Consider the following 14779-nt stretch of genomic DNA (forward strand, 5'->3'; position numbering starts at 1 on the left):
GTGAGACGCGGTATCCTCTTCCCTGTAACACCTTTACCCCATCCCACCAGGTAGGATATTTAGGAACTCTAGCCCCCCATCCTTTGACAACAGGAACACTTCCACAGAGACAGCTCGCTATGAGAGAAAAAAGACTAACACCCAAGCAGTAAACCATACGTGTCCCAAAACAATGGTCATTAGAGATCAGGCAATTACTGACCATCACACACACCTGACTGCCATTAAGCTTCCCCACATGGGTAAAAGGCGGAGCACGAGAGCACACTCTGAGTGAGGCAAAGCACACAAGGAAACACAAGTTTCAAAATGGCAGCTGAATGAGAGAAGAAAGATGCCAGACCGGAAGAGGATCACAAGAAGGGAAGGTCCCTTGAGCTTTTCGACAAGGAACCGTTACTTTCCAGAAACCTCGAGAATAGAAAGCGTAAGACCAGGAAACCAGGCTGCAGAATCCTGCATTGTGTGTCAGAGATACCCAGCGCCCTTCCGCATCTTTAATCAAGGCAGGGAGAAGCACCAGCCGACGTGGTACCGTCCTTGGTTCCAAGAACAAAGCAGCATCAGTGAAATCAACACAGCCGGTGAGTATGGGAGACCGATACAAGACTGGTCTGTGTTGAAGCCAAGGTTGCAAGCAGCAACATTGTATGGCAAGCACTAGAACAAACATTGTTACAATAGGTGTGATACGAGACGCAAGTAAAGGTGAACTGCTGATGAGTGACTGAACTTTAAAAACAAAATACAATACCTTTGACAGAGTGGCCCGGCACGGCACAGGTTCTCAATCAAAGGACTCTGTAAGGCATCCAACTGAGAAGTGGTAAAAGAGAAAGTGAGGAAAAGGTTATATCAAGAAGGGAACAAGTAATTGTGAATAAAGTGGTCCTGAGACGGGTCAAGCAAAATCCTGCGCACAGTCGAAAGTATCTGATTTTGATGAAGTAGAGAGATTTCGTCTGAGCCCGGCGGAGGGAGACCAATTAAAGGTTTTGTCTTACAGTGGGTATGAGCCCACCGGAGGGGCACCTAGGGTGAACAGTAGATCACCTGAGAAGTTGTATATGTGAAATATTTGGTCCGAGCCCGGCAGAGGGAAACCAATTGAAGATTTTGTGTCAAAGTGGGTCTGAGTCCGGCGGAGGCAGACCCGGGGTGAACAGTAGAACACCCAGGAAGTTGTATATGTGAAATCCTAAGAAGAAAGGAACTTTTTTGTTTGTTGTGTTGCATCAGGCCCTCTGAAATAAGAGACTTTGAATGGCAAAGAAACTTTGGCACACAAGGCCCTGATGTTGAGGTTATGGACTGCATCCTTGTGCTAGAGAAGCCACAGAGTGTGCTAAGCTCTAGGGTGCCACCTTGCCCTATGCTGAAAACGTGGGGAAGGGAGGCCAACGACTTGAATATCCTGACATATCATTTCCTGAACACTTTTCTTTTGCATAACATTATTTCCCACACTATTTGTATTTAGAAGTAAAGATTGGCAATAGGTTTATTAGTATAGGCTCTTTTATTTTGACAGACTCGACTAGGACTGTGTTATTATTTGATGGTCATAGCTTGCTCCCATTTTTAGATTTTGGATAAGATAGGTGTTTTTCTTGCACCTCGTTTTCTGCAAAACTGGCCCGATTTCATCAGTGTTTGCTCTGAAATACAGCGCTCTTCCCCAGGATCCGGCCTACTGCTGCCATGAGTCAAGCCCATAAGGGCATTATTACACTGTGTGCAGCCTCCAGGATAACTTCCTCTACTTCGAGCAAAGGCACTTACTACTTTTGTAACATTGTAGTGCTGCTTGGCTTATGTAAATCCTGCACCTCGTTTTCTGCACAACTGGTCCAATTTCGTCAGTGTTTGCTCCGAAATACATGATGCCTGCATCTTATTAAGATGGCCACTGCTTTATCTCCATGGCGACCAACAACACAGAGGGAGTCAGCCACTCCGACTCCATTGGCTGCATGATTTAAACCAATAGGCAGGACCGGCAGGTGAAAGCCACCCCCCCCACTAAAGGCTCCTGTCTGTGCCTGTGCCTCATTTCTAACATGCCGAGCCTAGGAAGGGTCACCTGCCAGGTGCCCCGTAGGAGCAGTGCTCCTCCCCAGCATCCCGTCTACTGCTGCCATGAGTTAAGCCCATCAGGTTATTATTACACTGTGTGCAGCCTCCAGGATAACTTACTCTACTTCAACCAAAGGCACATACTACTTTTGTAACATTGCAGTGCTGCTTGGCTTATGTAAATCCTGCACCTCGTTTTCTGCACAACTGGCACAATTTCGTTGGTGTTTGCTCCGAAATGCATGATGCCTGCATCTTATTGAGATGGCCACCACGTTATCTCCATAGCGACCAACAACACAGAGGGAGTCAGCCACTCCGACTCCATTGGCTGCTTTATTTAAACCAATAGGGAGGACCGGCATGCGAAAGCTGGCCCCCCACCGAAGGCACCACACTAAAGGCTCCTGTCTGAGCCTGTTAGAGCCGGGCGGACGGAGCAAACGGTCCCCCCTTCCTTCAACGCACTCAGAGTTCCGGCTCCGGTACACCTCCAACCTAAATCTGGTATGCGTCTGCTTGAGGGTTTTCCCGCAGAGCCAAATACTGTTCAGGTGTGTATAGCCGAAACATAGCAATTCAGATCGCCCATTACATTCTATACCATTACTCACCTATACTTTCCATCTGCATCTCCCTCCAAATGTGAATGTGTCACTGATATATCTACTCTCTGCGTTCCACAGGTTTCTAACCCTGCAGACATTCCCAAACCTACCGGCTGCCTGCCGGCCATTGCCATTACCCTTCACATCCAATCTGCGTCACCTGCACTAGCCTTTCTCCTCTGCATCAGACTGTTGTCACACTAGTCACAGTATCAGCACTTTAAACTTTGGCAGCACCACTGTTCGGTATCACTCTGGGTGTGTACTACAAAATCCACTAGTGCTATTCCTGATTTCAACCACATTAATTGACTACTTCCACTGCAGTGGCCCTTGGCACCTTACACCCGCTGCCACAATCATAAATAGCGCACGACTGTTATTAGCCTTTGAAGTACCATAGGCTATCTTTTGGCCCGCCACTGTGTAACATTAACCTGCAACTCTAATATTGTACTGTGACCATCCTCTGCTTATACCACATTTCACCCTTCATATATGCACTGTGACCCGTTACTGTCTATATTGTATTTCACTGTGCTTACGATACCTGCTTGCTTACTTGCAGCGCATGCCTCTGGCACCCGCTTCGCATACTATAGATTGTAGCACTGCGATTTGCCTATCTACGTGATCCCAACTTACGCTGTGCCTCCTACGCCCCCCTCAAGCTTAAATTGCTGAGTGCCTCCTTAGGCAGCTTCTGCATGAAGTTGTTACATATCTTGCTACCATCGTGATCCTATTATTTACTAGACCTAGTACACTGCTAAACCTACCACTCGCATTCATTGTTGTATCTGACTTATGTTGTATAGAACCCATTATAGTTGAACACTTCACTTTGTAGTCACTGCTGTACTGAACTTACCATGCTTGTTGTCACTGATATACGTCCCACTGTATTTCAAAAGCCTAGTGTTGTATAAATCCTATGACAGCCCTGAACACTACACTTAGGCACCTCTGATCCATCATGGAACGATCTCCTTGTATCATTTTACCTACTATCCACTTAGCACTGTTGCAAGAAGCTCTTATACCACCTAGTCCCGGACCCACAATCCTACCCGTCTGAGTATTATTTAACAAGTAAAAACAGTTCTACCAAGTGTTTAAATATCCTAGTATCCTGTCTAGGAACATTAACATTGCCACTAAATACCCTTTCAGCATACATGGCCACTCTACGCAAGGTAAACTTAACCATGGGTACCTTTTTACCACTACTCAACACCATAGCAGACCACTAAGTTCCTTTCCGCTCTCCAGCTAGGCGAGACCCTGACTAAATTGAAACCAGAAACATCAGCAAGTAGCCTTTGCCCCATCACACCGTTACAATGGATCCAGCGCTATGCATCCGGCCAACTCCCAACCAACCATGCCTAGCAAAACTCACCTATGCCCCAAGACCACGCCTACCAGAACTACAAGAGACATGTATGATCACAATAACATTAGTAACATCCCGCCCCTACCAGCACACATCCTCTCACTAACAGGTATACCCATATCAGATACACCACATATCAAAGGAGCTCTCATGAATGCTAGGTCACTACTAGCTCATGCTCTAGACATAGCCGACCTCATTGTATCTAACCATTTAGACTTCCTAGCAATCACAGAAACCTGGCTACACTCGGCAGCAGGCCCAACCCTTTCTCTTGCTATACTTGAAAATTACACAATCCTCAGAACAGACAGAGAAGTGACCAGAGGTGGGCTAGTAGCCTTCATCACCAAAACCCAGCTAGGCTTCAGGGAATTTACCAACAAACCATTCCCCTCAGCAGAACTTCTTTCGGTCAAACTACTGTTATCATCAGCACACGCTATTTTGACACATCTCCTGGACAGAGCCGCTGGTCCACTATCTTCATACGAGGAAGACATTACACACCTCCTCACTTGGAACACCAAACAGGGCTCCCAGATCATGTTGCTGGGAGACCTAAACCTAGGCCTCAATGACACGAACGATGACAACGTAACAGCCTTAGCAAACACACTCTCAGAGCTCGGTTTCTCACACAGCACCACCAAACCGACACATAGCAAAGGCAGAACCTTGGACTGGTTAGCAGACCTAAGATGCAATACCAAGATCCTCTCCAATTCTCCATGTGTCTGGTCCTACCACCATGTTATTACCTTTACAATCCAGGAGGGCCGGCGACTAAACTCTTGGGCATTACAGGTACCTCCTGCTCTCATCAGAAACAAACATCATATTGCAGTGGAAAAATTATTTCCACTACTCCAGCCTATCACTAATGAACCCAAGCTCAAAAATAAGGTCTCATTCTCTCTTGTGGAGCTGTACAATCACACTCTACTCCATGCTCTAGACAAAATTGCGCCTCTAAAAAATAGAAATGCCAAGCCACAGGCTCACCTAAATATGTGGTTCACTTCCGACTTGAAAGACTTACCTAGATCTAAAAGAACTTCTGAAGCAATCTAGAAAAAAGCTCCTACAGATTTGAATAAGGAACATTTCACAGCCATATCTAACAAATACAAAGCAGCCATCCTAAAAACAAAAAGTGACAACTTCAACAAGAGAATTCAAAATGCTAAATCTGGTTCCAAAGAGTTATTCACCATCCTCCAGCACCACCAACAGAATCATGCACTAAAGATGCCTCCCGGTGCGCAAACATTCATTCAAAAAGCACTACTGGATAAAATCTTGCTCCAGCAAACAAAAATTGAAGCCAAAAGACTTAGCCTGCCATTAGGCTCAAAATTTAGCGAGACTCTGGACCCACCGCCTAAACCCTGCTGTCCATTCGAATTTACCCCTGTCGCCATAAGTGAAGTAGAAGGAATCATAGCTAGCCTAAAACCTTCAAGATGTCAAGACCTTCAAGAGCTCTAGACGATATGGGTGTCATCTACACAAATTTTGCAGATGACACCCAGATCCTCATCCCTATTACAGGGGACTACACCCAAGATACCCAAACCATCAATAAAGTCTACGGCATCATTCACAATTGGATGGCCCTAAACAGCCTTTGTCTCAATGATGAGAAAGTTGAGGTCCTCATCGTGGGCTCACAAAAAAGAATAAGTACCCTCCATCCTGCCTACTCACACATCAACATAGACGGTACCCGGATCCCAGTACTTAAGCAAGTCAAAACTCTTGGGGTATATATAGACGCCAAGCTCACCATGCATAGACAAATATCAGCCCTCTCCTCCTCAACAGCATATACAGCCAAACCTATCGCACTCAGCCGCCAATTCCTCACTCCTACAAACTGTATCACGCTGGCTAGAGCATTGATTTTAACGAAAGTGGACTACTGTAACATCCTTCTTTTAGGAACATCCAAAACAAATATCAATAAGATACAACTATTACAGAACAAAGCCCTTAGAGCAGCTCTAGGTATAAAGAAATCCGAACACATATCCAACATTAGGCCTATCGAAGCCAGAATCATTTTCAAAACACGTTGTGTCATTCATAAATGCATCACAAACAAAGCCCCTAGTTACCTCAATAACACTATCAAGCAAGAAACTTCCTGTAGGTCCCTTAGATACAATAAATTGGCCCTCCTCGAAATACTGCAAGACAAATACAACAGAGCAGGAGGAAGTAGCTTCAAAGTCCTAGCCCCAACTCATTGGAATGCATTACCACTTAGTATTAGAAATGAGGACACGCTATTAGGGTTCAAAAAAGCCCTGAAAACTTGGTTGTTCAACAAATACTAAATTCAGCTACTCCCAATCAACCATAGTACCAGAATGGCCCAGACTTACCTCGACTTACCTAAATTGCAATATCAAATGTTGGTCGTATGGCCTATATGTGGACCCAGTAGCCTAACATGTCTGTAACAAGAGTTTTAAATGAACTGTTATCACTATTTTGATGGATTGTAACATTGTATAAGAAATCTGATAAGCTGCCTGAAATTTCGCCGTGATACCTTCGGGTCTGGGCGAGTAACAAATGTAATAAATAAAATAAATAAGGGGACATATGTCCAGCAACAGTCATAAAAGAAGGGGCGAAGAAGATGAGTCATTTCATCACTGCTGTGATAAATGCCTCATTTGAAATGTGCATAGTCCCTAACAAACTCAAAGAAAAGATGCCTGGGTCATACCACTTCTCAAAAAATGGAACCTTGACCCAAGAACCCCCACCAACTACAGGCTTATAACTACAGAACATTTCCTATTGAAAATCCTGGATAGAGCGCGTACCTTCAAATTCAAAAGCATTTAGAAGACAATAACCTCCTAGGCCTGCGTCAATCAGGGTTTAGACCAAGACATGGCACAGAATCAGCCCTCATTGATTTAAAAATTCAAATGAATGAATTAAAAGATAAAAGTAATTTGGTCCTCCTCCACTTGCTTGATTTATCAGCGGCTTTTGATTTAGTCAACCACAAAGTCCTCACTAAAGTAATATGCCCTGAGCGGCGGGGCATTACCGACTCAGGTAATGCCCCGGGGCCCATAGTTATAGGCCCAAGCGAAGCGAGGGCCTTAATGAATGCCCCCGAGGCGAGGGGCATATAGCTATTAGTACCCCAGCCCGCAAAAACTGCGTGACCGGGGAACTAAAAGCTTTCTTTTGTCCCGAAACGCTGCAGCAAAAAAAATAAAAACGACAAAGAAAAAGGCCACCGGGAAAGGGAAAACCAAGTCTGTTTTCCATTTCCATGACGGCCGTCGGGAACAAATGCACTGGAAACAGAAGTGTTTCCAGCGCACCCACTCCCGAAAAAAAAAAGAACGTAAGAATGGCTGGGAGGGCGCAAGGGAGGGAAAGGGGAAAAAAATGAGGAAAAAAAAAATGTACCTGGGTTCCCGGCAGGGGACCATGGAAGCCTCCAGCCGTGTGGAGGCTCGGAGCGGGGATGGCACCGCTCCGAGTCTCCACGCGGCAGGAGGCTGTCATTACCCCCCACCGGGGGCCAAGGGATAGAAGGTAAGCGGGTGGGGAGGGCAGCCTCCTGCCGTGTGGAGAATTAGAGTGGGGAGATCCCCGCTCCGAGCCGCCACACGGCTGGAGGCTTCCATCATCCCCCGACGATGGAGGGAGGGAAGGGAAAGGAAAAAAAAAAGCTTAACTGAGTCCCCGGCGGGGGGCGAAGGCAGCCTCTCAGCCATGGGGAGGCTCGGAGAGGGGATGGCCCCGCTTCGAGCCTCCTCATTGGCGTGTTGCATTCTGCTTGACTCTCACCGGGTACTAATATACATTTGATTTCAGCAGCCTCCTTCTCCTCGAATGCCGCTGCCTGGATTCAGTCCTTCCTAGCGAACAGGAACATGAGGGTATTCGCACCGACAGCCTCAGCAAAACCCACCCCAATTTCGTGCAGAGTTCCGCAGGGCTCTTGTGTCTCCCCTACCTTACACAATATCTTTACTAAGCTATTGTTCGACCATTTGGTCGGATTTAGATGTCACCTACACTAACTAGGCAGATGACACGCATATCCTCATCGCTCTGACAGGCTCCTACAACAAAGATACCAAACAATGAAATATATCTAAGGATCCAGGCATGGATGGCCACCTACGGCCTCTGTCTTAATGATGACAAGAACAAGTTACTTATTATTGGATCATGGCCTTGTCTAAATAAACTAGACAACCTATACAAAGTCTTCAATATCGATCGTAGCAACATTAAAGTCTCAAATGAATTCAAAACACTTGGTATATACTTGGATTTCACCCTCTCCCTTACCAGACAAGTCAACACGACAGCCTAAGCAACAGCCTAGACCTCCAAATTGATCAATGCTTGTAAACCCTTTTTGCCCACCAATAGTTATATCACTCTGGCTAGAGCACTTATATTATCAAAATTGGATTATTACAATGCTCTATACTTAGGCACAAATAAACAAAACTTGAATAAACTATAGATTCTTCAAAATAATGTTCTCAGATGGCTCTAAACATTCCGAGAGCCAACCACATATCACCAGCAAGACGCAATGCCCATTGGCTCCCAGTGCAAGACAGAATCACTCTTAAAACATTAGCGATTACGCAAAAATGACTCTCGAACTCTGCCTCAAAATATTTGATTGACAAATTCACCAGAAGCTAATCCAATAGGCCTACCCGGTCTAAATACACACACTGCCTAAATATCCCTAGATTCAAGCTACCAAAAGCAGGCGGGATCAGTTTCCCGGTTCTCGCAGCTAAATGTTGCAACGCACTGCCCATGGCACTAAGAGCTGGACCATCTTTCTGGAATTTTAGAAAAAAAATAAAAACCTGGCTCTTCGCCCAGCAGAGCGAAGGATGCTAATGTCACATGATCTGTCTGGATAACTGGCTAGTCCTGTTTCACTAGGCAATGCTGTGTACTCTCCTAAGTCTGAAACTACTGTACCCTCTTTGTCTGAGACTATTGTGCATAACCTAAGCAATGCTCTTGTCTGGCAAGTTGACTCGATTTGTAACACTAGTCAACTGTCATCTATATCTGCTATGTATGTAACTATTATTGATGTCACAAGCAAGAGCGCTCAGATACCTATGGGTTAGGTGTGCTCTATAAATAAATAAATAAATAAAGCCTCCATCTAAATTCCCATTCTTTTTTTAACTGTGCACAAGCACCGAAAGATCCTTTCTTAACAGTTCCTATCTTGCTGTGCTGTTTTACCATATTCCTGTCTGGCTGTAATGGTTTAACTCTATTCTATATTCTCGCCTTCCCCTCGCTATTAGGCCGATGCACCTTGGTTTGAATTATATTTAGAGTGTCTTCAAAAGCTTTGATGATATTTTCTCCATTATTTTCACTAACAGTATCTTCTTGCTGTGTTATATATTTAATTCTCTACTCACAATTCATCTGTCTTGTTCAGACATCCAGGTTATTCGATTTAGGCCTCGATTAACCTCCAACGCACCACATTGAAATACATCTAGATTTGGATTTTCATATTGTAGTATGGCCCACAGAGGTAAATGATCACTTTCTTCCCTTGTGGCGATCACCATATCAATGACCATGTCTAAATAAGGAAGGTTTACGAGCAGATCATATCTAGTGGAGGTACTTCTCTCAAACATTTTCGTATATCCTCCATGTCAGTCTCTCATACAATATCCATTAAGCATTCTAAATCCATACAGCTGTAATATGTTAGAACAGGAGAGACCTTTTTTACTGTATCTTTTTGGTTCAAATGGAGTCGATCTTTCAGAAGTCCTACTTTCCTCTAATATGGTGGGAATGCTTGCATTGAAATCTCCTATTAAATTATCATTCGTCTTATCCATCATTTGTTTTATTATCTGCAGATTTATCTTATGTGTTTTGCATATCCGGTGGATCATAAACATGAGTTAATATTTGCCTCTTATCCCTCTCAAATATTTTTATGTTTCCTCCCAATACAAATTCAGTGCTTAAAGAATGTTTACATATGGTCCATACATTATCTACTGATATGTTTCCTGTAATAGTAAAAACGAGTAGGCACTACAATAGTCACAAAGACCTCCTTCATCCCAATAATGGCTGACCCCCTGGTATTCCATGAGCATAACAATATATAGTTGTCAAGGCTTCTTTGTAAAGTGGACTTGAAAGGCTTTAGGCACCCATTGCCAGTATCCCTCTGTATCTACCTCCTCCCTTGTCCTACTCATACCCACACACTGCTCTCTAATATTTTCTCTCTTTTTTTGTATTAATGTTCAATATTTCATTTACTTCAATATCTTTCACCTACTGCTTGGGTGCCCTCTCTTTCATCTTACGGATGGTGTCCTGCGTGCATCCATATCCCTGCAAAATTGATCTTCGTCATACATCATGCCAAACTCCATTATATCACTCGTCTTAAATACATTATTTGAAGTAGGAACTGTACTGCCATCCACTTGATCAACAATTAGGATATTATGATATGGTATGATAAGATTGGTTATGTATAACGTGCTTAATACCCAGAGGTTTCTAAGCACAGACCCGGGGATCGAACCCGTGTTGCTCCGTGACGTGTTGCTTCCAAGGCGAGCACGTTGCCGCTGAGCTATCCTCCCGAGACATCACATGTAATACTGTGTAAAATGTGCATAAAAACCTTCTGATTTATCAGAGGATGTTTATTGATAGTAGATACATAGCTAAATTGTAATGCATTATATCCTTAAACTTCTACTTCCTTGTTACATGTGGTCATTTTACCTACAGTCATCATATTTATTTTTCCCCTTCTTGCCCAGAATTCTCCTCAGGAAAGTTCTCCTTTTCCCGGGATCTGAGTCTATCAACCTTTAAATGCATCTGTATTCTATCAGCATGTGTTTTTTTATTCTCTATCTCTTCTTTCCTTGTAATATATACCCTTATATCTTTACTCTTTTCCTTATTCATTTTCGTGTTGTAATCGTTATCTTCATATATCTTTTCAACTTCCGGGATATGAATTTCCTCCACAGCAAGATTGATATATCTTTTCCACATTATTAAGTCAAGACTTTTTCTTATTTTTTTTTAGTGCTCCTCTACCAAGACCCCCCTCCTGTTGATTCTAATTCAATCACATCATATTTCCCATCATGATCTTCCACTAACACCATTTGTTCTCAACTAGTGGCTATGACAGTCTTCTTGCTCTTTCCTTCTTTCATTATACATTGTGGCTTGATGTTCCGGGTTTTTCTGCCGTGTCACCTTTGTGCCTTTCTTACTACCGTTAAAGCATCATTTACCAGTGTGATTTCCATTCCAAACCCATGGTCTTCATTTGATGTTTGTTCATGCTCTATATTTTCTAGTTTCAATGTTGAAGATTATGGTTTTACTCCCCATACACACCTGCATAATGCCTTCCATTAATGTAGTGTGATTGTCAAGTTTGCTTTCCAGAATTACACGTTTCCCCAAGTTCATTACAGGTCTTTATTTGGTTATTACCTAACATGCATATCAATCTAAGATCTTTTAATTCCTCAGCTGTGTATTGAGATCTGTTTCAATATTTTCACATTTCTATATAACCACCATTAGTAACAGTTCAAGAGCCAAATATTGTGTCATAGATGTTTCACTCTCCTGCTCACTACACAAGGACTCATTTATGGTATGCACCTCTTCCCTCATTCTAATATTATATATCTGTTTCTTGTCTTCCTCATGTGGTAAGGTTAGTGTTTCTCCTAAAACACCGCCTATGTCCTTCATCCTAGTGGTCTGAAATATTTTTTTTTGACCTATGCACATTAATTTTGACCTTAGTAGCTTTTGCCGCTACTATCTGTTCCCCATTGATGTTGGAATCGATATTTAGTAACGGATGTTCCAATTCTGTACTTATTCTTTCTATTTGGGGCACCTCTCCCACTGTAATAATACTTAAATGTACAGTATTTGTATTTTGCTTGCAGACCTTTTCAACAATGTAGTCATCTGGATTCTGGTCCCAGGAGTCTGACATGCAGCTTCACCAGGTAGGGACAATATCAAAAATTACAGTGCCACTTCAGCGCTTCTTTTATTTTTGTAGTGGTGCAAGTGGGTGGCTCAAAGGCAATTAGCCTACAGGATTCTGGTCCAAGGAGTCTGATGTGCAGTTTCAAAAGGTAGGAACAATATAAAAAGCGACAGCCTATTGTTCAAATAACCTTTATCTGTTAGATAAATTAAAGAAATACCAAAGGTGTATTCAGTGGCCTGTAGTTGGTAAGGGAAAGACAGTAGTCTGATATCGATACTATCATTACCACTGTAAGCGAGTGATTTCTCACGGTCTCTGTTTCTGAGTATGTGGAAATGGCATACTGTATCCCAGAACATGAAGCCATATTTAACTGTGATGGGGTTACCCACTCAATTTAGAACGGCAATACTGTGGAAAGTCTATGCACTTTGACCCTCCAAATCTCATGTCTTGAGGTTCCAACAACATCCGGTATTTGCAGAACACTGTTTAAAGGTTTGCACCGTTTCATCCCCCCCCCCCCCCCAAGTACTGCACACGTTAGGAATCTTACTACATTATTAGAGCATCAACTATGGTATGCCACTCAATTGAATTTCCGTAGTTGGTGACATGGATGGACAATCCTGGATGCCTCTATACAGTTTAACACATGTTATTATACCCTTTCCAGGTTTTTGGATAATATCACATTTTTCGAACTGCACAAAGGGTTTCACTGGAGTACCGTCTGACCTGTGTTGTATTTCTTGCATATAGGGCCATTAATAGAATATGGACCCCACCTACCAGATCCTGCCCCGGGTCCTTGGGCACAGTAGGACTGGGATTGGATCCTCCATCAGGACATGTGTGAGATTAAGACTCCTGGAGAACAGAGCAGGTTTGTAATCAGCACCTTTCTATTATTCGAGATGACGTGATAGACGTTGGAACTGAATGGAGCATCTGGCCTAAAGAGCCACTCTAGCTACAGGTCAAAGAGAAACTGATACCAGGTCAGGTACTGACTTCTGCAAAAATAAAAAATCTTCTGGGAAGCATTAGCTGGTAGGTTTCTCATGGAATAAAATGAACTTTTGAAGCTAATGATAGTTGCACCTGACTGAATGATGATCAAGTTACCAGGAAATACATTTCACACTCATTACTAAGTAAAATATATATCATTTACTAGCCTGCAGAACAAAAAATACAAGTAAGCTTACATTTTGACTTTCTTTTTTTGACTAGGCTTCCTTAGGTCTCCAATGTTTACACAACCTCTTAGAACTGCCCTGAATACAGAGAATTCCATATAGAGTCGAGCAAACTCTGAGAAACATGCTTTCCAAATAGCCTTTAAAAAAGCCACTATGTGTAACACTAGCCGTGGCCTTTGTAACATTACCAAAATAGCCACACCCCAAACTCCCTATGTGGGTTATTCATATTGCAGTAATATTGGTTAACATCGCCATGTTTATCTATTGCTGGCATTGTAGTGTACACCAATCCAGAGGGTTGTTGGCATATCTATAAAGATACCATGCAGCCCTACCGAATTAGATTGTTGGGCTCCCCTGTAAATAAAGAGAGTTAACCTAGTGATGAACATGAATTCCTAACCCCCCAGAGAATAAAACATATGCAGACATATAATGTGTATTGCATTTAGCAAACATTGGGCCTCATTACACGGACGGCGGTGGACCAAGGAGCTATTAGCACCTTGGTCCATGCCGGTAAAATACCGGCACCGCCTTTGTAGAAAGGGGAATTACCGCCCTATTCCAAGGTTGGTGGGGCGGTAATTCCCCCTTCCCCCATTGCCCTTCCCCTTTCCCATTTTTGCCCCATAGGGCATAATGGGAATGGGGAAGGTGCTAATTACGGCACCGCAAATTGCGGTACCGTAATTAGCTCCCTGGTCCCTTTGCGGGTTGGAGAATTTAACGCCTGCTTTTTGCAGGCGTTAAAAACCAACCCGCAAAGGGACCTCGTAGTAAGGCGGTAAGGATTTACCGGTACCGGTAAAATACCGGTACCGGTAAACCCTTACTGCCGTGTAATGAGGCCCATTGTATTGATTTTACCAAGCTCCTATTCGGAATTTATGAAATATCATGTTTGGTATTAAGAACAAATGTGGTAGCCATGTTTGAATGGAACATTGTAATCCTCTGGTCATTGATTGGTTGAAACTAAGATGTCGTAATGCCCATTAGGCTGTGCAATTAGAAATGTATAGCATGTCAGAAAGCGTTACGCAAGCAGGGAGATATTTCCTGTAAGAACCGTATAAACCTCTGAGGCAGGAATAAAAGGCCATGTAGAAAATGTTATGTAGCTAGGTTAAAAAGAAAGGCATGAGCAAGAGACAGGATAGCAACATCTTTAAGGATGAAATACTGTAAAAACGTCACTAGAAAGTGATGTACTGTATAACACCCCAAGTGTATCTTGTAGTTCTCTCGCAGGGGGGAAACTATACAAGTATGCTTGTATACAAGTAGCCGGTCAAGTGGCACAGCGAGTAGAGCGCTCGCTTTGGCATCAGTGCAGAGTCTGCTAACGCAGGTTCGAATCCCGGCGGGGCCAAACTCAGCCTTTCATCCTTCCGAGGTCGATAAATGAGCACCACACACCGTGGGT

General features: G+C 43.3%; 1 protein-coding gene across 3 annotated transcripts in view; it reads right to left on the minus strand.

The window, feature by feature from the left end:
• Positions 1 to 14779, minus strand: part of HNMT (histamine N-methyltransferase) — a 288374-nt gene that overhangs the window by 142179 nt on the left and 131416 nt on the right. The gene's annotated exons all lie outside the window — the stretch shown is intronic.

Source organism: Ambystoma mexicanum, chromosome 9 (assembly GCF_040938575.1).
Source record: "Ambystoma mexicanum isolate Mex_15411 chromosome 9, UKY_AmexF1_1, whole genome shotgun sequence".
NCBI classification, from domain to species: Eukaryota; Metazoa; Chordata; class Amphibia; order Caudata; family Ambystomatidae; genus Ambystoma; species Ambystoma mexicanum.